Source organism: Chiloscyllium punctatum, chromosome 27 (assembly GCF_047496795.1).
Source record: "Chiloscyllium punctatum isolate Juve2018m chromosome 27, sChiPun1.3, whole genome shotgun sequence".
Taxonomy (NCBI): domain Eukaryota; kingdom Metazoa; phylum Chordata; class Chondrichthyes; order Orectolobiformes; family Hemiscylliidae; genus Chiloscyllium; species Chiloscyllium punctatum.
In genome coordinates, this window is record NC_092765.1 from 56,915,521 (window position 1) to 56,943,449 (window position 27,929).

A 27,929-nucleotide genomic window follows, 5' to 3' on the forward strand; every position below is an offset into this window, starting at 1 on the left:
AGTGATTAATGCCAAAGCCCTGCTGCCTGTGGAGAGGGTGATGTTTGACTTTCTTGTACAGCTGCAGTGGTGAAGGTGCTCCCACAATGTGGTTGGGTAAGATACATTACAGAGTATTCATTACAGCAACAGTGATGATTTGAAGGTAATGTCCAAATCAAGAACAGTTTATAGTTTTATTATCCTACTTATAATTTCACAAAAATATTATTGGGAACTTTAGACATAAGGTCAGAGACTGTTGATATTAGGTCAGGTGACCAAAAGCATTGCCAAATAAGCAGGCTTTGAGGAATGTCTTAAAGGGTGAAAGCAGACCTGTGAGGTTTTGGTTGCAAATTTCAGAAAATGTTGCTTTGACAACTGTAAAAGCAGCCACGCAGGTGAAGTAATGAATTAACAGATCATTGGGAGTCTCGAACAGAATGGGTTGTCGAGGTCTTCAAGGATGTGTGATGCAGCGAGCTAGGGATGATCACAATCAGGAATTAAATCAAGGGTGAGAATTTTAAATTGAGGGATGTGGGCCGGATGCTGGCAGGTGAGACTAGATTGGGTTGGGATATCTGGTTGGCATGGACGGGTTGGATTGAAGGGTCTGTTTCCATGCTGTACATCTCTGTGGCTTTATCTTGTTGATAATGAATATGAGCCTTTTGATGGATCAACAAGTTTTGGTACAAGGGAGTACTTGGGCAGCACAGATTTAGTATTTCTTAAGGTTACAGGGAGATTGAATGTGGGAAGCTGGCCAGGAGTGTGTTTGGATACTGAAGTCTGGAGATGAGAGTATATGAGCTGAGACAAGGGTAGAATCGGCTAGAAATAGTGGTCTTGTAGTGGGACTGGGCTGTCACCCTCACCTCACCTCTGGGATTCAGCTGGTTGTCAGGTTGTGAATAAGGGTGGTACCACAATCTGGAGCTGAGTGGCCCTGGTGGAGCCTAAAATGAATGTCGCTCAGCTGGCTGTTGCTGAGCAGCTGCTGCTTGGTAGCCCTATTGATGACATCTTCCATCACTTTACTGCTGATCGAGTGTGGACTGATAGATGCAAATTGCCTGGGTTGGATTGCCCTGTGTTTTTGTGTTGAACATCCCTGGGCAATGTTCCACATTGTCGGTAGATGCCAGTGCTGGAGCGGTACTTGGCTTGGTGGGTGGCAAGTTCTGGAGCTCAAAGCATCAGTCTTCTTGCCAGAATATTGATAGGGCCCGTAGCCTTTGCACTACTAAAACATTTCTTGATGTTATTCAAACTGAATCAAACTGGCTGAAGGCTCGCATCTGTGATGTTTCAAACCACTGGTTAAGATGGATCATCCCACTTTGCACTTCTGGCTGAAGATTGCTGCAAATGCTGTCATCTTAACTGGTGCGTGGGCGTGTGAGACCCCTTCACCGGTAATGGTGGGGATATCTGTGATGTTTCCTCCAGTGAGTTGTTTAATTGTCCATCACCGTTCGCACCTGGGTGTGGCAGAACTGCAGAGCTCCGAGCTGTTCCATTGGATGTGGGATCGTTTAGCTCCGTTGCTGCTGATGCTGTTTGACATGAAATAGCTTCAGGAAATGGTTTAAGTAGAATCCAAGGAGATTAAACAAATATATCACAGACAAAAGATGAACTGGACCAGAGAATAGGACCCCTTAAAGATTAACGAGGCTGTTTATGGAACCACCGGGGGTGGGAAATATATGCAAATATTTCACGTCCTTTTTACTGGAGAAAGATATGTAAGCTCGAGAGTTTGGAGAAATAAACAGAGAACTTGAAAAATATCCATGTTATAGTGGAGGTGTTACTGGACGTCTTGAATCGCATCAAGGTGGATAAAGCCCTGGGATCTGATCAGATGTATCCCGGAACTTTCTGGAAATCTAGTGAAGTGATTGTTGGGCCTCTTCTGAGGTATTTGTATCATTGATAGCGACAGGTGAGGTGCCATAATTTTAAAAAGGTGGTAAGGAGAGACCATGGAACAAGAGAACAGGGAGCCTGAAGTCAGTGGCAGGCAAGTTGTTGGAAGGGATTCTGTGGGACAGGATATCCATCTATTTGGAAAAGTAAGGGATAATCATTGACTGTTGTCACTGTGGCTTTGTACGTGCACAATCGTGTCTCACTAACTTGACTGAATGTTTTGAAGTGACAAAGAAAATTGATTAAACCAGGCTGTGAACGTTGTTTATATGGACATTCAGCAAGGTTCCACAAAGCAGACTGGTTAGCAAGGTTACATAACATGGAATGCAGGGAGAACAAGCCATTTGGGTACAAAACTGGCTTGATGGTAGGAGACAGAGGGTGATGATGGAGATTTGCTTTGTGGACTGGAGGACTGTGAGCAGCAGTGTGCGACAAGGATCAATTATTGGGTCCTTATATAAATGACTTGGATGTGAATATATGAGATATGGTTAGTAGCTTTACACAAGACACCAAAATTGGAGGTGTAGTGGACAGCGAAGAAGGTTAGTTCAGAATACAACAGGATCTTGATCAGATGGGCCAGTGGAGCAAGGAATGGCAGATAGAGTTCAATTTAGATAAATGTTAGCTGTTGGATTTTGGAAAGGCAAATCATGGCAGGACTTATACACTTACTGGTAAGGTTCTGGGCAGTGTTGCTGAACAAAGAGACCTTGGAGTGCAGGTTCATAGTTCCTTGAAAGTAGAGTCACAGGTAAGCAAGGGAGTGAATGCAGCGTTTGTTATGCTCTCCGTAATGTTGTGGCTGTACTAGACATTGATTAAGGCTCTTCTGGAATTCTGTTTTCAGTTCCAATCTCCCTGTTCCAGGAATGATGTTGTGAAACTTGAAATATTTCAGAAAATGTTTGCAAGGACTTTGCCAGAGTTGGACAGTTTGAGGGCAATGCCTGTTTGGAGTGAGCTGCCAGAGGAAGGGGTGGGGGGTAGTACAATTACAACATTTAAAAGACATTGATTAAGCCACTTCTCGAATTGTGTTTTCAGTTTGATTTTCCCTGTTCTGGGAAGGATGTTGTGAAACGTGAAAAGGTTCGGGCAAGATTTACAAAAATGTTGCCAGGATTGGAGGATTTGGGCTACAGGGAGAGGCTGAATAGGCTGGGGTTAATTTCCCTGGAGAGTCCAAGACTGAGAAGTGACTTCATGGAGATTTATAGAATCTCGAGGGGCATGGATAAGGTGAGCAGACGGGGTTCCTTTCCCTGAGGTTAAGTGGGTCCAAAACTCGAGCACATGGTTGAGAGGGCAACGATTTAAAAGGAATCTAAGTGCAACGTTTTCAAGCTGAGTGTGGTGTGTGTATGGAATGAGCTGCCAGATGAAGTAGTGGAGGCTGATAAAATCACAACATTTAAAAGGCATCCGATTGGGTACGTGAACAGTAAGGGTTTTGATGGATACAGGCCAATAGCTGGAAAATGGGACTCCAGTAGTTTCGGATTCCTAGTTGGCACGGACGAATTGGACCGAAGATCTTTTTCTGTGCTGTACATGTCTATGACGTTAATAAACTAAGATGTGTTCCTGTTTTGTGGGGAGCAAGCTGAAGCACAGATAATTGTCCTTGGAGCTGAGAAGGTGAAGCAGTGACTTTGACCTGGTGCAGATTTGGTTCCAATATATTTAATTTGCGGAGAGAGAGGAATTGTTAACACTGTCACAACTTTTAGTAACTACTTTCAAGTAATTGGCAAATAATGCAAAGTGAAAATGAGAACATTATTGTACTCAATAAGTTCTGAGCATGTGGAACAGTCTGAACAACACAGATTCAGCAGGTATTCTGAAACAGACTTGGAATTTTAATTTTTAAGGAAAGATTTGGGGGGCTGTGGGCAAATAGGAGGGGAATTGGGACAGATTTGCAGCATCTCCAGAGGGAGAGAGTACAGCGCCAGTGGGCTGAATAGCCCCCAGGCCCTGAATAGCCCCCAGTCTTTGGACACAGGGTGTTTGGCTTGTTTAGTGTTTTACTGTTCATTCACAGACCTTTTGTAAGTTAATTTTCCTCTGCTGCCCAACCCCTGTCAATGTGCTGCTCTCTAAATGGACTAAATTTTCCCCAGTATCTTTGCCAGTGAATAATTCTTTTTTTTCAACAAAAGAGTGCATTTTCCTTCCATTTCTGGCTATCAAATTCTGCAACATTTTCATTTCCTGTAATGCATTTTGCACTCCCTGAAATATCAACTGTGTTTTTCTCTCCACAGACACCAGTGATTAATGCCAAAGCCCCATTGCTTGTGGAGAGGGTGATGTTTGACTTCCTTGTACAGCTGCAGTTCGTGTGGTGAAGGTACTCCCACAATGTTCTTGGGTAAGAGATGTTACAGATTATTCACTCAGCGACAGTGAAGAGTTCACAATGTGTGTGCAAATCAACAACAGTTTGTATTTTTATAATTTTTATAATTTCACAGAAATTGAGAATTTCTGACATAAGGCCACAGATGGGGATATTAGGTCAGGTGATCAAAAGTATTGCCAAATAAGCAAGTTTTCAGGAATACCTTAAAGGAGGAAAGCAAGTCTGAGAGGGTCAGGGTGCGAATTCCAGACTATGGTGCCTTGACCGTGTCGAAACAGCCAGACTGGTGAAGCAATGAATAAATGCATCTTTGGGAGTCTGAAAGAAAATGAGTTGTCGAGGTCTCACAGGTTGTGTGAGGCAGGGAGACAAGGATGTTCACAGCCAGGAATTACATCAAGGGTGAGAATTTTAAATTGTTGCTTGTTAATAGGAGCCTTTTGATGGATCAACAAGTTTTGGTACAAGTGAGCACTTGGGCAGTAGATGTTTAGATATTCTTGAGTTTATATGTAAGTTGAATGTGGGAGGCTGGCCAGGACTGTGTTTGGATAACGAAGTCTGGAGATAACATAAGGATGGACGAGTATTTCAGTAAATGAGCTGAGACTAGGATGGAGTTGGGTGATGTCACTGATGTAGAAATAGCAGTTTTGGAGTTGGGCTCCTACTCATCACTCGCCCTCACCAATTCACAAATATTGATACTTGTTTTGTCTGTCTTTTCTAGTTATGTCCTTCTCTCCAATTCTGCTAAGAACTAATATTTGACCTCAAGGTTGTTAGAAAATCCTGCTCCATTTCCACTGTCCCTTTCCTTTCGTAATTCCTCATATGCTGTGTCCATCCAGGATCTATCTTTGTCCCCTCCTGTATCTCACCTACATACTGCCAGGAGGTGACATCGTATTGGTTTCACATGTACACTGACAATGCCCAGCTTTCTCTCCCCATCATCCCTCTCCATTGCTCCACTGTCACTCATTCATCAAACTGCTTACCACACGCCTAAAACTCGATTGGCTGCAATTTCCTCCAATGGTTAAACCCATTGCCTTCAGTTGCTATTACAAATTCCTTTCCATTACTGCTGAGCCCCTCCCTCTCACTGGGAAATGCCTGAGGCAGAACTACACTCTTCACACTATTGCTCTCATATTCTGACCCCAAGGTGATCTTCTGATCAGACATCTACACAATTGCAAACACCAGGAATTCCAATCTCTAAACTGTTGCTTTCTCCACCTCACCCCAGCTCCATTGCTACTGAAACCATTTACCCATGTCTGTGTTGCATTAAAGTTGACAAATCTAAAACAGAACCCTTGATTTTGCAACTGGCCCAGAGTCTGGTTCTAGGTTAACACATGATGGGACATGTGTCTGAAGCGACACTGTGTCTGAAGCGAAAGACTGAAGCGACTCGGCTTGTATACCCTTGAGTTGAGAAGACTGAGAGGGGATCTGATTGAAACGTATAGGATTATAAAAGGATTGGACACTCTGGCAGGAGGAAACATATTTCCGCTGATGGGGGAGTGCCGAACCAGAGGACACAAGTTAAAAATACGGCGTAGACCATTTAGGACAGAGATGAGGAGAAGCTACTTCACCCAGAGAGTGGTGGCTGTGTGGAATGCTCTGCCCCAGAGGGCAGTGAAGGCCCAGTCTCTGGATTCATTTAAGAAAGAATTGGATAGAGCTCTTAAAGATAGTGGAGTCAAGGGTTATGGAGATAAGGCTGGAACAGGATACTGATTGGGAATGATCAGCCATGATCATATTGAATGGCGGTGCAGTCTCGAAGGGCTGAATGGCCTACTCCTGCATCTATTGTCTATTGTCTATTGACACATTCTCTCAGTATTTACCCTGTCATACCACTTAATAAGCCTATATGTTTCAATAAGATCGCCTTTCATTCTCCCCCAAATCCAGTGCGTCGAGTCCCAACTTCTTCAGCCTTTTCTTAAAAGATAGTCCCTGCAAACCAGGGATCATCCCAGTCAATCTTCTCTAAATGCTTCCGATGAAGTGATGTATTTCCTTAAATAAAGGGACCAAACCTTCTCTCATTACTCCAGATGTGGTCTCACTCGCACGATATAAAGTGGCTCTCAGGTATATACTTCAAACTCTTATACTGCAAATCCCCTGAAATCAGGAATAATATTCCATTCCCCTTCCTGATGACCTGTTGTAATTGTGTGCTAGCTTTCTGTGTTTTCTGCACAGTTGCCCCCAGTCCCTTTTGTGTTGCAGCTTTCTACAGTTTCTACCATTTAAATCGTCCTCTTCTTTTATTACCTCCAAAATGAACAACTTCACATTATCCCAAGTTATGCTCCATTTACCAACTTGTCCACTTCTCAAACGAATCCCTCTCTGTAAACAGCTTATAATCCTTTTGGAAGTTTACTGTTCTGCATTTTGTAGGAGACTCCCCCCTCATTCTTCTAAATCTTTGCAGGGAGCACGAGGCAGTGGGAAGCATGTTGAGTTGCTCTCTTTTCAGAGAGACTCTTTGGAGTGACTGGGAGGATCTTGCTGCCCATTGGTCAGAATGGAGACAACTTGCCATTCAAGCTGCATGAGCCTTTCACCCCCCCCCCCCCACCCCGCATGTCTTATTGATGAGGCACAGTGGCAGTACGAAAGGAAAGAAGAGGAAGCAAATCCTACTCTCCGTATCTCACTGACTCTTGGAACATTCTGTCCCATGTGTCAAAGATCTGCCCTGTTCAGTCACATGAAGTGCCACGGTGGCAACTCAAAGAAACCCACACAGATTTCCCCCTGAACTGACTGCTGGTCTCCACAAGGGGTAATGTGTACAGTCACCCTGGACCAGGAGGAGGGAAAGGTGTGAGTTTCTAACCTGACTTGACAGTGACAGATTTTATAAACTTGTATGACAGGATACTACAGGTGGATATTCAGATAGGAATCTCAGTCATTGTAAAGCCAAACTCTAATTGAATTAGTCCATTCATCAGGACCTGGATATCTGCACTGTGTGTGAGTATTTTGTTGCAGCTCAATTCCATTTTCTTCATAAAAATTCTCCTTTGAAATAAACCACCCTGTCAATAGATCTCCCCGAAATCTTCAATATGTGTCCAGTAATCCTTTTATGATGAGTGAAAGGTTTAACATCCTGATGTATATGTTTTGTAAGCACTTGTCTCTCAGCTCCCCTCAATTTCCTTTGCTACAAGGAGAACAATCTCAGTTTCCCCAAACCCCTGATTCCCCAATGTCTGCTGTCTATAAGGTACACATCAGGATTGTGTTGGAACATTCTCCACTTGCCTTCATCAGTGCAACCCTCAACAATATTAAAGAAAGTGAACATCCTCCAGGACAAAGCACTGTGCCTCAGTGGTGTCCCATCCACCACCTTCAGCATTCCCTCTCTCCACCCCCGAGGCACAGTGGCATTACTGTGTAAAAGGTCAAGTCAGCATTGACCTACCAGACCTTAGGGATGCTCTCTCATTAGGGAGAGATGGCTGATGGTGGTTTAACCTGAACGTTACCACAGCCCAGGCAAGGGGAGAGGTTGAGAACGAGAGTCCATCTATTATAGATGGATATTCTTGATATGTATTAACAACACCCATGTTCCTGCAACTAAAATCCACCATTCCTTGAGCCATCCTGGTAAATCTCCTGTGCCCCCTCTCAGGGACCCTGCCATCCTTCCCAATGTGTGGGCGACCTCTGGTTTGCACAGACCCAGCTGCTCTGTGTTCCTGTTGGTGATGTCATCATCGAACAACAGTTGCACTAAACCTCACTGTCTGTGAGGGTGGGAGACACAAATCCCCAAAACATTGGAGATGTGTTTAGTGTGCACTTGCGATGCCATGATATATGACACTTTTCCACAAGTACTGGAAAATAGATGAGGGTAGTTTGGTGGTAGTTTTTGTTTTCTCACAGACCCGAAGGGCCGCCAGAGCCTTTTTCTGATCTGTTTACCGCTGAGATGTTTATTATAGGAATATGACAGGCTCCATTGGACATCAGATCAGAAAAGGTGATATACTAGAATAGATGACACGTGATTGGTCAATGTTTTTGGGAGAAAAGTGAGACGCAGAGTTTTAAGAGGAAATTCAGAAGCTCAGCGCAGGAATTGGAAAGGGCCATCATCAAGTGAGAAATAAACATTGGGCATCATGAAAGCTGGAAATAAAGAAAGACACATATAGCAGAGCTTTGAGAGACTGGAGGGGATTAGACATGGGGAGGATAATGAAGCTGGAGGAGCTGCAAGTTGGAAAGGATTGTGAGGATGGATGATGTTACAGAGATATTTGTGATAGAGGTTTTTTTGATTTTGAGGCTGGAAAGGAGTTATAGAGATGAGGAGGATTTGTAAGGCTGGATGAGGTGGCACTTATAGGGAAAGTTCCAAGCATAGAGGAATTTACAGAGATAACGAGTCATAAAATTATACAGCATCGACACAGACCCTGTGGTCCAACCAGTCCGTGTCGACCATAAATTCGAACTGAACTAATCGCACCTGCCTCCACTTGGTCCAAGTCCATCCTAGCATTCCCTATTGATATACGGGTCCAAGTGTTTTTTTTTCCTATTAGAATCCCATTCCCCTACCCTCTTGCTCTACATTTACCCCTGACTAATTCACTCAACCCAATCATTCCTGAACACTATGGGCAATTGAACATGGCCAGGTCACCTACCCTGTACATCTGTGGATTGTGGGAGTAAACGGCAGCACCTGGAGGAACCCACGCTGTCATGGGGAAGAATATGCAAACTCCACATGGACAGTCACCCAATACAGGAATTGAGCCTGTGTCCCTGGCGCTGAGAGGTCGCAGTGCTAACCGTTGAGCCACTGTGCCACCCTGAAATTGTAATTGTATTCACATCTGTCACGTCCTCTGCAAGTTTGTTCCACATGTGAACCACTCTCTGTGCAAAAAAAAAATATAAAATCCGGAACTTCTTTTTACAGCCTTCCTTTTCTCACGTTAAAAAGTATGTCCCCAGTCTTGAATCGCGCCCCCTCCTGGAAATGGCCCCTGCTGTTCACATTACCGAAACTCTTCAGGATTTTATAAACCTCTAATAAGGTCACCCCTCAGCCTCCTGTGTGCTCCAGTGAAAAAGGACCCAGCCTATCCAGACTCTGCATTTAATTCAATCTCTCCATTCCCATCACCATCCTGGTCAGTCTCTTCTGAACCTGCTCCAATTTAATAATATCCTTCCTATAACAGCACAACCAGAACTAGACACAGTATTCCAGAAGAGGCCTCACCAACATCCTGTACAACCTCAACATAACGTCCTAACTCCTATATTCAAAGATCTGAGCAATGAAGGCAAATGTGCTAAAGCCCTTCTGAACCACCCTGTCTGCATGTGACACATACTTCAAAGACCTGAACCCCTCGGTCTCTTTGTTCCATATCACTATCCGAGGCCCAACTTTTAATCAGTGTAAGTCCAGCCTTCGTTTGTTTTACCAAGATGTATTATTTTGCATTTATTCCAATCCAATAAATCACAAACATCCTTCGAGTATAAAGGCAAGAGGAGTATACTTAAGAGTAAAATCAGTAAGGCAAAAAGGGGACAGGATACCGCTTTGGCGAATAGGGAAAGGGTTTTTAGAAATACATTAAGAGCAAATGGGTCACGAGAGAGAGAATAGGCCACCTCAGAGATCAGCAAGCCAGCCTATGTGTGAAGACGCAGGAGATGGGTTGTTGGGGGGATACTAAACGAGTGGCATCAGTGTTTACTGTGGAGAAGGACAGATTTGTGGGGGTTGTCAAGATTAGAGATCGTGAGCGTGATGAGACGGGAGGAGATTGGAGGATGTTATAGAGATTGAGATGTTTGTGATACCAGAGATACTGATGGTTCTGAGGCTAAAGAGGATTTCGAGAGATAAGGAAGAGTTTAGTCTGGATGAGGTGACAGAGATCTGGGGAGTTGTGCGGATGGAGGAATTCACAGAGATAGCAAGAGTTAGTCATAAAGTGATACAGCACAGTGGCAGACCCTGTGGTTAAACCAGTCCGTGTCGACCATAATTCCCAACTAATCTAATCTCATCTGCCTCCGCTTGGTCCACATTCATCCAAACATTTCCTGATTATGTACTTGTCTAAATGTCTTTTAAACATTGTAATTGTATTCACAGCTGCCTCTTTTTCTGGGAGTGCACTTCACACATGTAAAAGTAAAAACAAATCCCCAATTTGTTTTTTAAACCTTTCTCATCTATTTTCAAATTTTATGCACCCAGGTCTTGAATTCCCACCCCTGGCGATTCACCTTGTCTACACGCTTCATGGTTTTATAAACCTCTAAGGTCATCCCTCCACCTCTTACGCTCGAGTGAAACAGCATCCCAGCCTATCCAGCTTCTCCTTGTGACACAATCCCTCCATTCACAGCAACATCCTGGTTAGTCTCTTCCGAATCCGCTCCGATTTAATAATATCCTTCCTATAACAGCACAACCAGAACTGGACGCAGTATTCCAGAAGAGGTCCCCAACATCCTGAACAGCCTCAATCTAAATTCCCAACTCCGGTACTCAGAGCTCTGAGCAATGAATGTAAGTGTGCTAACCACCTTCTTAACCACCCTCTCTACATGTGACACAGACTAAGAAGACCTGAACCTCTCGGTCTCTTTGTTCCATATCACTACTCAATACTTACTTTTAATTAGTGTAAGTCCTGTCCTCGTTTGTTTTATCAAGATGCAATATTTTGCATCAGTATTTACTGTGGAGAAGGACACGGGAGATGTAAAATGTGGGGAAATAAATGGTGACTTCTTGAAAAATGTTCATACTGCAGAGTTCTGGATGTCTGGAAACGCATAAAGGTGTATCTATCCCCAGGCTTTGATCAGGTGTACCCTAAAATTCTGTAGGAAGCGAGGGAATTGATTTCTTGGCCTCTTGCTGAGAGTTTTGTATTATTGATAGTCACAGCTGAGGTGTCAGAAGACTGCGGGTTGGTTAATATGGTGCTACTATTTAACGAAGGTGGTTTGGACAAGCCCGGGAACTACAGACGCTGTGCTAGATTAGGTGTTGAAGGGAGCCCTGAGCGATGGGATTTGTGTGTATTTGGAAAAGCACAGACTGATTAGGGATAGTCAGCATAACTTGGTGCATGGGAAATCATGTGTCACGTACTTGATCTGGTTTTTAAGAAGTAACAAAGAAGATAGATGAGAGCAGAGCAGTCGATGTGATCTATATGGACTTCAGTAAGGCGTTCGACAAGGTTCCCCATGGGAGACTGGTTAGCAAGGTTAGATCTCACGGAAGTAGCCATCTGGATATAGAACTGGCTCAAAGGCAGAAGACAGAGGGTGGTGGTGATGGATGATTATTTTTCAGACTGGAGGCCTGTGACTAGTGGAGTGCCATAAGGATCGTTGCTGGGTCCACTACCTCTCATCATTTATATAAATGATTTGAATGTGAACACAGTAGGTATAGTTACTAAGTTTGTAGATGGCACTAAAATTGGAGGTGTAGTGGACAGTGAAGAAGGTTACCACAGATTTCAATGGGATTTTGATCAGATGGGCAAATGGGCTGAGAAGTGGCAGATGGAGTTCAATTCAGATAAGTGTGAGGTGCTGTATTTTGGAAAAGCAAAGCTTAGCAGGACTGATACACATCATGGTCAGGTCCTGGGGAGTATTGCTGAACAAAGAGACCTTGCTGTGCAGATTCATAGCTCTTTGAAAGTAGAGGCGCAGGTAAATAGGATAGTGAAGGTGTTTGGTATGATTTCCTTTATTGGTCAGAGTATTGAGTAAGAGAGTTGGGAGGTCATGTTGCGGCTGTTCAGGACATTAGTTTGGCCACACTTGCAATATTGTGCGCAATTCTGTTCTCCACCTATCAGGATGTTGTGTAACTTGAAAGGTTCAGAGAAGATTTATAAGGATATTGCTAGGGTCGGAGGGTTTGAGATATAAGGCGAGGCTGTATAGGCTGGAGCTGTTTTCCCTGGAGTGTCAGAGGCTGAGGCGTGATCTCAGAGATTTCTAAAATCATGAGCATGGATCAGATAGATAGAAAAGGTATTTTCACTGGAGTGAGGGAGTCTAGAACTAGGGGGCATAGATTTAGCGCTAGAGGGGAAAGATACTAAAGGGTCCTAAGGGGCAACTTTTTCATGCAACGGTGTTGCGTTTATGGAATGAGCTGCCAGAGGGAGTTGTGAAGGCTGGTACAATTTCATCATTTATCAGGCATCTGGATGGGTATATGAATAGGAAGGGTTTAGAGTGATATCGACCAAGTGCTGGCAAATGGGACGAGATTAGGTTCGGATATCTGGTTGGCATGGACGAGTGTGACTGAAGGGTCTGTTTCCGTGCTGTATATCTGTGACTCACAGCCGGGGATCAGCTCAGTGGGTTTCAGTCTCTTAAAGGTAAATCTTACTCTGTTTTACTTTTTAAAATCCGCAACATTCAGTAGGGTGAGTGTTTACTAGTTTAAGTGCCTCTATTATGATATTTTGGTTGAATGTTTTAAATATAAAATACAGGTACCAATGTATTCGAGAGTAGTCGTTTGTAAAACTGTAAGACTGCCTATTTCTGGGTCTACAGATTAAGGTGCAGAGATGGCCATTCGTACAGTGATGTGCACTTCCTGGAGGAGAGTAGGGGGAGTTTGAATGATCCTGAGGATAGCCTGCAGGAAGTGATGCAAATCCTCTTGGATCACATGGATCAGATGGAGCGGTGCTTAATGGTAATGAAGAATTTACAAGAGTCAGGATGTGTGATAGGTGGCAGTTTCAGTCCGAAAAACTGCAGATACAGTCAGGTAGATGGGTTACCTCTCGGAAAGGTAGGAGAGGGAGGTAGGTAGAGCATGAGTCTCCTGTGGAGAAAGTGAGGACTGCAGATGCTGGAGATCAGAGCTGAAAAATGTTTTGCTAGGAAAGCGCAGCAGGTCAGGCAGCATCACAGGAGCAGGAGAATCGACGTTTCGGGCATAAGAAGGGCTTATGCCCGAAACGTCGATTCTCCTGCTCCTTTAGTGCTGCCTGACCTGCTGTGCTTTTCCAGCAACACATTTTTTCAGCCATGAGTCTCCTGTGGCTCTCCCCATCTCAAACAAGTATACTGTTTTGGATAATGTAGGTTGTCATAGACTTTCAGGGAATGTTGCACTGACAGCCAAGTTACTGGTACTGAGATTGGCTCCACTATAGTGAGAGGTGTATCACATTCCAAACGCTCAAGGATGATAAGGGACTTTCTAGTCGGGCACAGACTGCTGTTTCTGCAGCTGACAGTGAGACATCAGAATGGGGTGGTACCTCCCTGGTGCCAGGGTCAAGGATGTTTCGGACAGGTAGCAGAATATTCTCAAAAGAAAGAATGACCAGTGAGAGCTCATTGTACATTGGTACCAATGACATAAGATGGGGAAAAGATAAAGTCCTGATGAGAGAATACAGCAAATTAGCCTGGAATATAATAAACCAGGTCCTCGGTCATAATATGTGGATTACTCCAGGTGCTACATGCTCGTGAGACTAGGAATAGCAGGATGGAGGAGATGAATGATTGGCTAAGGAGCTGGTGTAGGGCAGAAGGATTCACATCTTTTGATCATTGTAATCTCCTCTTGAGTAGAGTTGATGTGCATACGAAGGATGGATTGTACCTGAATTGGAAGGTATCTGATATCCAGGCAGGGAGATTTGCTCGTACTACTCAGGAGTCATTAAACCAGTGAGGGAGTGTGGGTAAACTCAAAGAGATAGTGAGAAAAGAGGTAAGTCAGATTCTGGTACAGTTCGGAAGTCAGACAGTCAAGGCAGGCAAGGGCAAGGCCCAGAACCAGGTAGAACTGACAAGTTACACTGCACTTACTTCAATGCAAGAGGCCTGACAGGGAAGGCAGATGGGCTCAGGGTATGGTTTTGAATGTTTTCAGGGTATGGTTTTGAATATCATGAGTATTACAGAAACGTTGCTCAGAGATGGGTAGGACTGGCAGCCTAATGTTACAGGGTATCGATGCAAGAGGAAGGATAGAAAGGGGGACATGAGAGGAGGCGGAGTGGCCTTTTTGATTAGAGGTAGCATTACAATTGTGCTGAGGGAGGATATTCTGAGATTACATCCAGCGAAGTTATTTAGGTTGACCGGGGAAATAAGAAAGGGATGATCACCTTATTGTTATTACCTGCGTGGGTTTCGTCTGTTTGCTGAGGTTTCCTCCCACTATCTAAAGATATGCAGGTTAGGTGGATATTCCAGGCTGAATTGCCCATATTGTTCAGGGATGTGCAGGCTCGGCGGATTTGCCGTGGGAAATGCAGCGTTACAGGTTTAAGGTAGGAGTCTTTGAGGGTCAGTGTCAGTGTGGATGTGATGGGCTGAATGGCCTGCTTCCACACTCTCAGGAATCTCTGATAGTTCTACTAGTTTTAAAATAGTTACAGAAAATAATAAACCAGATATAAACGGTGTTCTAAATTGGACAAAGGCTACTTTTGATGGTACAAGGCGAGAACTTTCAATATTTCTCTGCTATTCCCAGGTAAAGGGACAGCTGGAAAGTTGGAACATAAGAACAGAAGGAAGAGGAGCAGGAGTAGGCTATCTGGCCCCTCAAGCCTGCTCTGCCTTTCAATAAGATCAGGGCTGATCTTTTCATGGCCTCAGCTCCACTTTCCTGATCTCTCACCATAACCATTAATTCCTTTACTGTACACAAATCTACCTTTTGACCTAACGATAGTCAAGTTGATAACGTCAACTGCTGCACTCAGCAGCAAATTCCACAGATTCACAGATTTATCTGAAGTCCATCCTGAACTCAGTCCTAAATCTGATATCCCCTTATTTTGACTCTCTGCTCCCGAGTTTGCTCCATCCCCAGTGGAAATCAACTCCCTGCTTCTGGTTTATCTACTCCCTTAATAATTTCAATTTTTTTCCTATCCAACCCCCCATACTTCGAAATTCCAATCAGTATAGAACTAGTTTTCTCAATCTCTCCGCATACGCCAACCCTCTGAAATCCTGACTCGAACTAGTGATCCTCCACTGCACGCTCTCCAGTGCCAGTACATCCTTCCTGAAGTAAGGAGACCAAATCGGTACACAGTACTCCAGGTGTGGCCTCTCCAGCACCCTGTACCGCTACAGCATAAACCATCCGTCTAGCAATGAAGGACAATATTCCCTTCACTGTCTTATTTACCTGCTGCACCTGCAAACTAACTTCCTGTGATTCATGCTCAAGGAAACCCAGCTCCCTCTGTACAGCAGCGTGTTGCAAGTTTTCACCATTTCATCAGTTAGCTGTTAGTCCGACCAAAATGGATGACCTCACATTTCCCAACATTGTCCTCCATCTGTTTGACCCTTACCCACTCACTTAACCTATCCGTATTCCTCTGCAGACTTAGAGCGGCCTCTGCACACATTGCTCTACCACTCAGCTTAGTGTTGTCTACCTTTCATGAATCGATGCTGTGTCTGCTCTGAGACAATTTCTATCCAGATAGTTCACTATTTCTTCCTTGAGAGATCGAGCATTTCCCCCACTACAGAAGTTATGCTAACAGGTCCATTTTAAAATATTGGCATCACATTTGCAGCTATCTAATCTGTCAGAACCGTCCCAGAGTCCAGCACATTTTCGTGAATTATCACGAGTGTGTTTGCTATTTTGCCTCTTCCATCTGTTATAGTCCCCTGGGATGCACTCCATCACGGCCAGACGACCCATCTACCTTTAGGCTGTTATCTTTCCCAACACCACCTCTTTACTGAGAATGATTGCTTCTCTGTCCTCATCTGCCATTGCATCCATAGGCCTGATACAACGAGAGTACACAGGCAGTATGTTCCTGTTAAGTCCAAGGCAGGTAGGTGTAAGGAATGCTGCCTGTCGAGAGAAATTGAGGTCCTGGTCAAGAAAATGAAGGAGGGATATGGCAGGTACAGACAGCTGGGTTTGCGTGAATCCCTCCAGGAGTAAAAGGGCAGTAGGAGTATAGTCGGGGGAAACCATGAGGGCGAAAAGGGGACATGAGATAGCTTTGGGAAATAGGTTTAAGGGAGAACCCAAAGAGATTCGACAAATACACCTAGGAGAAAAGAGTAACCAGGCAGAGATTAGGGACCCTCAAAGATCAGCAAGGCTGTCTGTGGAACCATCGGAGGTGGGTGGATTTCATGTCAGCTTTTACTTAAAGAGGATGTGGAAGTGAGACAGTTTGGAAAAATAAATAGTGATAACTTGACAAGTTTCCATATTACAGAGAATGAGGTACTGGATATCTTATAATACATAAAGCTGAATAAATCCCTGGGATCTGATCAGGTGTATCCCAGAACTTAGTGGGAAGTTAGGGAAGTGATTGCCGGCCCCCTTGCTGAGATATTTGTATCACCAATAGCCACAGGTGAGGTGCTACAAGACAGGTGCCATTATTTGAGAAAGGTGATAAGGAAAGTCCAGGGAACAATACACCGGTGAGCCTGAAGTCAGGCAAGTTGTTGGAAGGGCTTCTCAGGGACAGGATTTGGATGTAATTGGAAAGTCAAGAAATAATTAGGGATAGTCAGCATGGCTTTCTGCATGGAAATCACTAACCTGGACTTCAGAAAGACGTTCAACAAGGTTGACCATAACAGACTGGTTAACAAATTATACAAAATTGGCTGGAAAATTGGAGACAGAGGATAGTGGTGAAGGGTTGCTTTACGGACTGGAGGCCTGTGATGAGCAAAATGGTGTAAGGATTGGTGTTGGGTCCACTGCTTTTCATCATTTATATAAATGATTTCTATGTGAATATAGGAGCTATGATTAGTGCCTTTACATAGACACCAAAATTAGAGATGCAGTGGACAGGTAAGAAAGTTACATCCGAGTACAATGAGACTTCAATCAACTGGGCTGAGGAGTGGCAGATGGAGTGGAATTCAGATAAATGTGAGGTGCTGCATTTTGAAAAAACAAATCAGGGCAGGACTTATACATTTAATGGGAAGGGCCTGGGGAGTATTGCTGAACAAAGAGATGTTGAGTTGCAGGTTCATAGTTCTTTGAGAGTGGAATAGGCAGGGTGGTGAAGAAGGCTTTTGGTATACTTGCCTTTATTGGTCTGTGCATTGAGTGTAGGAGTTGCGACATTATTTTGCAGCTGTACAGGACATTGATTCAGCCATTTCTGGAATTCTGCTTTCAGTCCTGGTCTCCCTGCTATCGGAATGATATTATAAAACTTGAAAGGATTCAGAAAAGATGTGCAAAGATGTTTCCAGGGTTGAGGGTTTGACCCATACAGAGAGGCTGAATAGGCTCGGGCTGTTTTCACTGGAGCATCGGATGCTGAGAGGTGACCTTCGAGGTTGATAAATCGTGAAGGACATGGTTAGGGTGAACAGCCAGGGTCTTATTCCCAGGTTAGGGGAGTCCAAAACCAGAGAGCACGGATGTGAGGTGTGAGGGAAAAGATTTAAATGCGATCTAAAGAGCAATGTTTTCAAACTGAATATGGTACGTGTATGGAATGAGCTGCCTGAGGAGGTGTGGAGGCTGGTACAATTATATTTAAAAGGCATCTGATTGGGTACGTGTTTAGAAAACTTAGAAGGATATGGGCAAAGTGTTGGCAAATGGGTCGAGATTAATTTAGGATATCTGGGCGGCATTGACGAGTTGGACCGAAGTGTCTGTTTCTGTGCTGTGCATCTCTATGACACTAATAAATTCAAATTAAGTTAGATTTCTCTTTTATGGAGAGTTAGCAAAAGACCTGACAATTCTCCTTGGAGCTGAGAAGGTTAAGCAGTGATTTCAACCAGAAACAGATTTCTTTCCAGGATATTTAATTTATCGAGACACTGAGAGAAATTATTGTCACAATTTTTACTAACTACTTTCAGGTAATTGGCAAATAATGCAGGTTAAAAATGTGAAGGTTATTTTACTCAGTAGGTTCTGAGCATCTGGAACAGTTTGAATCACAGCTGGATGCAGCTTTTGTTATTGTCAAAACAGATTTGCAATTTAACTATTTGAGGATAAATGTGGAGGGCTACTGGTAAATGGGAGTGGAGAAAGGGCAGATTGGCAGCATCTCCAGAGGAAGAAAGTACAGCCCCAATGGGCTGAATAGCCCCCAGCCCCTGTGCTCTGTGATACTGCCCCATTCACTGAATGATGAAGCTCATCACAGGGCAGAGCCACAGTCATGTACAGCAAGGAAACAGACCCTTTAGTCAAACTCGTCCACACCGACCAGATATCCCAATCTAATCTAGTCCTATATGACAGCAGTTAGCCCATATCACTCTACGCCCTTCCTATTCATATACCCATCCAGCTGCCTTTCAAATGGTGACAGCTTGTTTCGTTACACCACTTCCCTGACAGTAGATTCCATACACGCACATGGAAATAGTTGCCAATTGGGTCTCTTTTATATCATTCTCCCCTCACCTTAAACCTATGCCCCCTCATTCTGGACTTCGTAACCCCAGGGAAAAGACCTTGTCTCTGTATCCCATCCACGCCCCTCATGATTTTATAAACCTCTGAGGTCACCCCTCAGCCTCCTACCACTCAAGTCACAATGGGACCTGGCTGATTGATGGCAGCTTCAGACCAATAGGGGAGTTGGTGTAATCCTCCCGCCAATGGAAGTGAATGAGGGGTGTGGCCAGCAGGCCAACACGTGACCATGAGCTGTGCAGGTGTAATGTCACTGTGAGGGGGGACCCAGTGAGTGTGAAGAGAGTGGGAGAGACAGCAGAGACTGGGAGAGAAATTGAGTTTGTGTACTGAGTGGGTTGATAAACACACGCTGTTGGCTGCTGGACCTGAGTTACAAACTCCCAGTAAATGAAAACCAAAGGAATTGCGGATGCTGTAAATCAGAAACAACAACCAGAAGATCATGAAAATGCTCAGCAGGTCTGGCAGCATCTGTGAAGAGAAGTCAAAGTTAACATTTCTGATCCAATGACCCTTCGTCAGAACTGATATTCCTGAGAAACAATGTTGGTTTATATGCAGAAGGTCGGGGTTAAGGAGTAAATGAGAGGTGGTGATAGATTCCAAAGAACGCGATGGGACCAGTTGGACAAAGGAGTGGATAACGATCTGGCTGGGGGAGGGTGAATAGCTGTTTATGGAGGCTGTTAGTGACTAACCATAGGTAGTTGTAATTGCAGGCGATGTAATAACAGGGCCTGGTCTACGGAATGGGGGCTAGGACACTAGTACATAGGAGACATAGTTCCTAAAATTATGGAATCCAATATTGAGGCCAGAGGGCTGAAGGGTCCCCAGGTACAAGATGAGGTGATGTTCTTCCAATTTGTGTTAAAGTGTGGCGCTGGATGTGCACAGCAGGTCAGGCAGTATGCAAGGAGCAGGTGAATTGACATATTGGGCCTAAGCACTTCTTTAGGAATGTGAGGGTGGGGAAGAGGAAAGATAATAGGATGGGTGTGTAGGGCTGGTGGGAAGGTAGTTGGGAAGGTGATAGGAAAATGCAGGTGGGGGTAATGGTGAGAGGGTGGAATGGATAATTGGGAAGGAAGATGGACAGGTGGGGCAGTTTGAGGGCGGTGCTGAGTTGGAGGGTTGGATCTGAGATAAGGTCGGGGAGAGGAGATGAGTAAATGTTGCCATGTTGTTGAAGGGTCGCTCCATCCTATCTATTATTTACTCTTTTACCCCGTCTCCTGAAGTCCAAAGATGTGTAGGTTAGGTGAATTGGCCAAGCTAAATTTCCCATCGTGTTCAGGGATGTGTAGGTGAGGTGCGTTGTTCAGGAGGAATTTAGAATAACAGAGTAACGGAATGGGTCTGGGTGGGATACTCTTCGGAGGGTCAGTGTGGATTTGATGGACCGAATGGCCTGTTTCCACACTGTAGGGAGTCTAATTTTCCCAGCTGCCATCGGTTCTGAGGAAGGGTCACTGGACCCGGAATGGCCCTTGGTGTGTGCAGGAGTTGGAAACTGGGAAGGGGGAGTGGCAGCGGAAACCGGGAGAAAATGATTCAGTTTAGACTGGGAGGTTTTATGTACACGTCTGTACAGAATGTTAGTCCTGAATTAGAAACTCTTGGTCCCATGTTTACAGCAAATGGGAAAACGGCTGTGGGCCTCAGTCAGTGATAGGTCCTGGGTTATGGCCGCCATTTTTATTGGGGACACGGGACACCAAGGTGTATGGACATGTCCTCTTCCATGGTGGGGGAGGGGTGATTTGAAGTGGAGCGTTTACACATCAGACACATACCAGAGAAATATTTGTCTTTCCAATTCATCCTGCACTGGCTGAGATTTGTTTTGTGAATTCTTTTTATTGGATATTAAATGAGAATAATTGAGGACAGGATCTCAAAAAAGCAGATTTCTGCACTCAGCAGAGTCATCAGGTCTGGATATCATTAGCATTTTACTGTGGAAGGAGAAAGGGCTGTCTGTTCTGTCTCTGGGAAAATATCTCCAATAATTTTGTGAAGCAACATGCAGAAAGATGTTCAAATTTGTGATTGAATCGCCCATGGGCGATTTGGCCTGAGTGGGAGCACAGATTTATCCAGATTATACCTAGTCTCTTTGCAGGAAGTGTCAGATTTAGTTCCAATTACTCACTTCATGATGTTAACCTGTAAACTCCTAATTTTCAACTCCCTGCAAAATTCTCATTAAAATTCTTTGTGAACTCAAATTCCAGCACATTTTCAGGTGGAATGTTCCAGGTTATGACAACTCTTTGTTCAAAAAGAAACTGCTGAGGTCCATGTTGACTCTGGGGTTACAAAGGGCTGAGCTGAAAGATGAGATGCAGTTCCTGAGCTCCCATTGCGATGCATTGGAACAGGACAGGAGGCTGAGGGCAGTGTAGGTGTGACCAGACAATGAAAATGACAAAGCTGCACTGAGTGTTCACATGGTCCCAATGGGAACAGCCAATTTTTAAGTGATACCTGCAGAGTATTTGTTAAGTTTTTAAAATATAACGTATCAGCTTAAGTAAAGATTGGGGCTTTTGATATATAATGGAAATGTTTGAAGTGAAGGAAGGTTGAAAGCTCTTTTAAATTCACTTAATGGGAGTAATTAGCTGAATCGAGAGAGAGGTTGTGACAGGAGCCCTCAGACCCGTGGTGTGCTCATCTTGTACAATGTGGGACATAAGGGATACTTCCAGTGTCCCTGATGGAAATGTGTGCAGAAAGTGGGCCCACCTGCAGCTGCTGGGAAACTGCTTTTCAGACCTGGAGTTATGAGTGGACTCACTGTGGAGCATCTGAGAATGTTATGGAGAGCACATTTAGTGAGTTCGTCACACTGCAGGTGAGGGTTACACAGGCACAAAGGGAATGGGTGACCATCAAACCAAATAAAAGGCTCAGGAAGGAAGTGCAGGAATCCCCAGTGATCATCCACTTCTCAAAAAGATACTGAATCCTGCTTGGGATTCTGTTGGGGGTGAATGCGTGGAGTGGCTTCTCGGGAAATCAGCAACAGCCAGGTTCATGCCACCACAGATAGCTCTGCTGCAAAGAACGGGAGGAAAGACAGTTGCAGGGCGAGAGTGACAGGGGATTCAATGGTCAGGGGTACAGGCAGGCACTTATGTGGCCACAGACATGAATCCAGGATGGTATGTTACCTCCCTGGTGCCAGGATCCGCGATTAACAAGGAGCAGCTGCAGGACATTCTGGAACTGGAGGGTAAAGCCAGTGGTTGTGGAACACACCGATACCAATGACATCACTAAACAAAGGGATGAGGTCCTGAAAGCTGGATATAGGGAGATCTGGGATACAGTAAAATGTAGCTCCTGAAATAAAATAATGTCAGACTTACTCACAGTGCAATGTCCTAGTGAGAGCAGGAATAAGAGGATAGATCAGCTGGACGTGTGTCTGGCGAAATGGTGTACCAGAGAAGGGTTTAGATTCTTCAGGCACTGGGACCGTTTCTGGGTGGGTCCTGTACCAGCCTGACTGGTTACCCCTGGGCAGAGCTCGGAGAAATCTCCTGGTGGAGGCTTTTGCCAGTCCCATTGGTGCGGTTTTAACTAGTCTAACAGGGGGATGGGAACTAAAGTGTAGGCTTAGATGGGTCAGATTCAGGACAGGGAATGGGATCAAGAATATTAGTGATGTAGTCAGCGGCTCAGAAAGCCAAAGGAAAGGAGGATGAAATGAGGATTGAGTCCCTCTTCATCCATCAGTCCTACCATCCCAGGAATTATAGTCAGCAAAATATGTAGCTGTACAGCTCTCTGACTCTAAGTGTTTGAGCAAAATGGGGGAAATCCACAATAAAATCAAAGTGCTGGAGATCCTCAGCAGGTCGGGCAGCATCTGAAATGCTGACAGATGCAGGGAATATTGCAGCCTTGAAGAAGTGTTGAGATGATCACACCAGGTATTACAATATCGGTTACACGCTGAGTGCCAGAACGGGGGACTAGAATAATAGGTGCTTGATGACCAGCATGAATACGATGGGGCTGGAAAGTTGATGTTTCGGGTCAGGACTATTCATCAGGGCTGATAAAGGGTTCCGACCCAAAACATCAACCTTCCTGCTCCTCTGATGCAGCCTGACCTGCTGCACTTCCCCAGATTCACATTGTATAAACTCTGATTTCCAGTCGCTGCAGCCCTTAACTATCTCCACATCCCAGGACTCAGGCTGGTGACCCTCCTTTACTCTCTCAATAACCAGGAGAGCCTTCCTTGGGAAAGGGGAACAAAGGTATACACAGTACTCCAGGTGTGGTCTCACCAAGGCCCTTCCAGAAAGGGATCCCTGCTACTGTACACGAATCCTCTCACAAGGAAGGTCACCCATCATTTACATTCTCCACTGCTTCCCACTCCTGCCTACTTCCGAAAAAGAGGGAAGCGCAGAGAAACATGGAATCAAATGAGGTCAGATTCTCTGGTACAAAACTGTTGAACACAATGCCCCCATCTTCTACATACTGGCCATCAAGCGCACGTACCTGGTGTGATAATCCAAACACTTCTTCAAGGCTGCAATGTTTCCTCCATCAATCAGCATTTCAGACGCTGCCAGACCTGCTGAGGACTTCCAGCACTTTCAGTTTGCTCTGCTGTAAAGTACTGACAGGGGGGATTTGCAGTTGAGAATTTCAAATTGAACTTCATGTTCAGTTTGGATAGTTACTTGATCAGTGCTGATCTGAATATCATTGGCCTTTTCATTTGGATGGAAAGGTGTGCATTCTGTCCGTGGACGAATATTTCAAATGTCAGTGTGACTGGGAAAAAAGTACTGAGACAGTGAAGTCCATGTCAGCGTGGGGATTGTGGAGAGAGATTTCATTCGTTTTTGAAAGTCTAAAAAATCATGGCACATTTCCCAGGAACAGTTCAGCCACTGCTTTTGTATGAGCACAATTAACCATGAAACCAGAAAGACAAAAGGATTCCTGAATCATGGAAAAACCTATGAAAATGGGATTGTTGTAATGGAGTGAATTATCGATCATGGATTGTAATCCATTGGCGTTGTCCTGTCAGTTCCAGTGCCGTGGGGAAACACTGGAAATGTGATGAATGCAATGTAGGTTTTAGTTATTAAACTGGAAAAGGTGCTGAAGAAATTTACAAGGATGATGCCAGGGCTCAGGGGTCTGAGTTACAGGGAGAGGTTGGACAAGTGAGGACATTTTTGTTTTGAACAGAGGAAACCGAGGGGGAATATTTTATAGAAGTGTATAAGATCATGAGAGGCGTGGGTAAGGTGAATGCACTCAGTCTTTTTCCCAGTGAACCAAGGACTGGAGGGCATCAGTTTAAGGTTAGAGGAGAAAGAATAAAAGGGAAGTTGAGGGGCAACTGTTTTACACAGAGGGTGGTATGTATATGGAATGAGCTGCCAGTGGAAGTGGTTGAGGCGGGTACACTAACAACATGTAAAAGGCATTTGGACAAATACATGGATAGCAAAGTTTCAGAGGAAGATGAGCCAAGAGAAATGGGGTCAGCGTGGATGGACATTCTGATCGGCATGGGCCATTTTGGGCCAAAGGGCCTGTCTCTGCTATAGGATGCTATAACTAAGTGCATTTGCTATTTCTCCCACGAACTCTGTTGGTATCCTGGGATGTATTTCATAAGGGCAATGAGACTTGTGTACCTTTAACTCTATTAACTTGCCCAGCTCTAACTCTTTCACGATAATGGTTATTATCTAGATACTCACCTTCCTCAGTCTCCTTATCAATTACTGGCATGTTCTTCGTATCCTCAATTGTGAAGACTGACTGCTGTGTACTCATCTTCCTGAACCCTGCTGGATAGGAATTACAAGGCACAGAACTCTGAGAGGTCTTCTTTGAGTATTTATTGCTGAGACATGTTAATTACCTGGGTATTTTACGTGCAAAACGCCTTTAGGCAGCATCACGTCCGATGTACGGCTGCCATTCTTCTCACTTTGTGATTTGTGACTTTGCATAGAGACTGTCTCTCAGGATTATCTCCATGGCAACAACAGTTTAAAAAGTCTAGTTCAGTTCAACTCTCTAGTTAAACCACACACCCCTCCCCCCACACCCCCGTGGCTCCCTCAAGTACCTGACAGGCACTTCAGTTTCAGTGGAGCTCTCTATCAGGATTCTGATGTGGAGGAGCCGGAGTTGGGGTGGGGTGGACAAAGTCAAAAACCACACATCACCAGGTTATAGACCGACAGGTTTATTTGGAAGTACAAGCTTTTGGAGTGTGCTGTGATTTTTAACTTGATCAGGATTATCTCTCTGGTAACTGTTAAATGTTTCAACAATTACAGAGGCCATATGTTCACCAAACAATAGGTTTCCCTCTAGCAGTGTAAACTGCTATTCTGTCCCTGGGCATTGCTACTCATCACTTTTTATACCCAATCCCATCAAGCTTTCAGTTGACCTTTGAAGCTGTTCTAATCTCCTAATTTCTCCTTGCTCTTTGCCAATTTGTATGCCTTCTATTTCAATTTGATAGACTCCCTTATTTCCTTAGACACCCATGGCAGATTACTCCTTTTTCCGACAGTCCTTCATTTTCACTGATATATACTTTTGCTGAACACTTCGAAAAATTGCTTTGATATTCCTCCACTATCTGTAAACTATCCCACCGTAAAGTCTTTGCTCCCAGTCTACATTACCAACTCCTGCCTCATCCTATTGTAGTCTTCTTTGTTTTAGCACAGGATCGTCGGACTGGATTTAATCTACTCGCTTTCCATCTGTGTTCTAAATTCAACCAGATTTATCACAAGTCTTTTATCAGATTACGAGGTGAGGCGATGTTTCCTGGGTGTTTTGGTTTTCATTATCAGTGACCTTGGCTTTGTAATAAATTACAGAATAGATATTCACAACAGAGTATTCTGGACAGTGCGAATGTACCACACAGTCTATAACCATAAATCACTGTTACCCCTTAGTTTAAAATTTCAAAATCATTATCTTCTACACACTTCCTCACTATCTCAGTTTTGAATACTATTCCACTTGACTAACCTACATTTTCCGAAAATCTCCTTTGGTGAAGGTGGTGCGTTTTGGATTCCACTTTCCAGTTATTACCGTAAGGAGATAAGCATTGGGCACAGGAGAGGCAATACAGCCCTTCGAATCAACTCCACCATTTAATACCATGATGATTGAGCTCACCTCGGTCTCAGCTGGATTTTCCCGCCTGCTCTCTCTCTCACCCTTCAGCTCATTGCAAATTAAAAATCTGTATCTGTCCATTAAATTTGCTCATTGTCTTGGCATCCAATGTGTTTTGAATAGGGAATTCCACAGATTCACAACACATCGAGATAGGTACATTCTTCTTCATGAGAATAAATTAGAATCCCTACAGTGCAGAAGCAAGGTATTCATCCATAGAGTCCACACCAATCCTATAATTCAGACTCACCCATTCCCAGTATTTCCCATGGTTAATGGCTTAACCTGCACATGCATGGACACTGTGGTTTAGCATGGCGAATCCACCTAACCTGCAAATCTTTGGACTTTGGGAAGAAACTGGAGCACCGAACAGAACCATGCAGCCACTGGGAGAACGTGTAAACTCCACACAGTCACCTAAGGCTTGAATCAAACCAGGGTCTCTGAAGCTGTGAGGCAGAGGTGGTAGCCACTGAGCCACCTCTGCCTAAAACTGCTTCCCCTTATTGACCCCTCCACCCCGCAATTGACTGAATCTATATTCCTTACGTCAAAAATTGGGTTGTCTAACCAGATGTCTCAGTAAAACCCAGTGACAAGCCATATGTCCTGTCTGTCTGAATGGAGATCCGATACACAACACCCTTCCACCCCACACGTTTCATTCACTTTTCAGAGACAGGGCTCCAGTTACTTCATGGGGACTGTAACTTCCATAAATCCTGAGGCAGGGACCACAGGTGTATTGGGAAACCCGACACTGTACATGTACAGAATGTGGGCGGGTTTTGAAGCACATGTTTGGGGCTAATTAGGGGAAAGTATTTCACACTGTGATTGGCTAGAGAAGGAACGTATCTGCTTGTGGTATTGATCAGTTGGGGGGTCAAAGTGTCACTACACCCTCGTGGGACCACTCTCCATCCCCAGTTCATTGTAATGCTGGGAATAAATTAATGGGAAACAAGGAAGAATCTGATCCATTCTCCCAGACTGAAAGTTCCTCTTCTGTCCAGGATCTGCCACCTCCCTTTCTGTTTCCTTTTAATTCATTCTGCTGTTACATTATTGACTTGCAGCAACTGAAGGGAAAGAAAGTAAACCCAGAAAGGGTGCAGAGTCTAACCAAGATGGGAAGTGGTGGCATGGATCTGTTTATCAATAACTTCATGAGAATGAGGAGGGTGTACATTAGGGGCAGCAGAGTCAGAATGGTAGGAGAGAGTAAGTGGGCTGGAGGGTTACAGCTTTGGGGAAGAAAGGGGAAAAAGATATTCCAGAGAAACTAGAATAGTCTGTTCTGAATTTCTAATCTGTGCATATTCCTTTACACAGGGTGCTAGATGGTGAAGATTTGCAGACTGAAATCTCAAAATCATGTGCAGATTGTGATTAAGTTAACCAGTATTTGAAGAACCAAAGATGGAGAATCACTCAGACAAAAATCTACAACACTCCCCCTCACAGCATTGTCCGCCTATCTGCGCCAAATAGGCTGCGAATTGTTCAAGATGGCAGCTCACGACCATCTTCTCAAGGGTACCTAGTGATGGGGAATAAATGCTGGCTGAGCCAGTGATGCCCATATCCTGGAAATGGTTTCTATCTTTATTTGCTGAAACCCGGTTGATTTTACTCCAGGATGATGAGGGACACTGAGTGTGTCCTCCAGGAGGCAGCACCATCACATTACCCCTGCCGACACCCACGCAATAACACAGCAACATCACTGGTATAAAAGGCAGTGAAGCCCAAGGAGGACTGAAATATAGTTCTTCAAGGTAAAGTCACGAAAGCGGATTGGAACAGAGCAGGAACAGGAGACTGAGCTGGATGGTCAGCTGTTTCCTATTGAATGGTGGAGCCAGATTCAAAGGTCGAATA

At 44.4% G+C, this 27,929-nt stretch overlaps 1 long non-coding RNA gene across 1 annotated transcript; it reads left to right on the top strand.

The window, feature by feature from the left end:
* Window positions 1-27,479, top strand: LOC140453307 (uncharacterized). Its single transcript, XR_011952343.1, has 3 exons — window positions 1-145; window positions 4,206-4,312; window positions 27,381-27,479. It is a non-coding gene; the product is annotated as an uncharacterized lncRNA (long non-coding RNA).
* The last annotated feature ends 450 nt before the right edge of the window (window positions 27,480-27,929 follow it).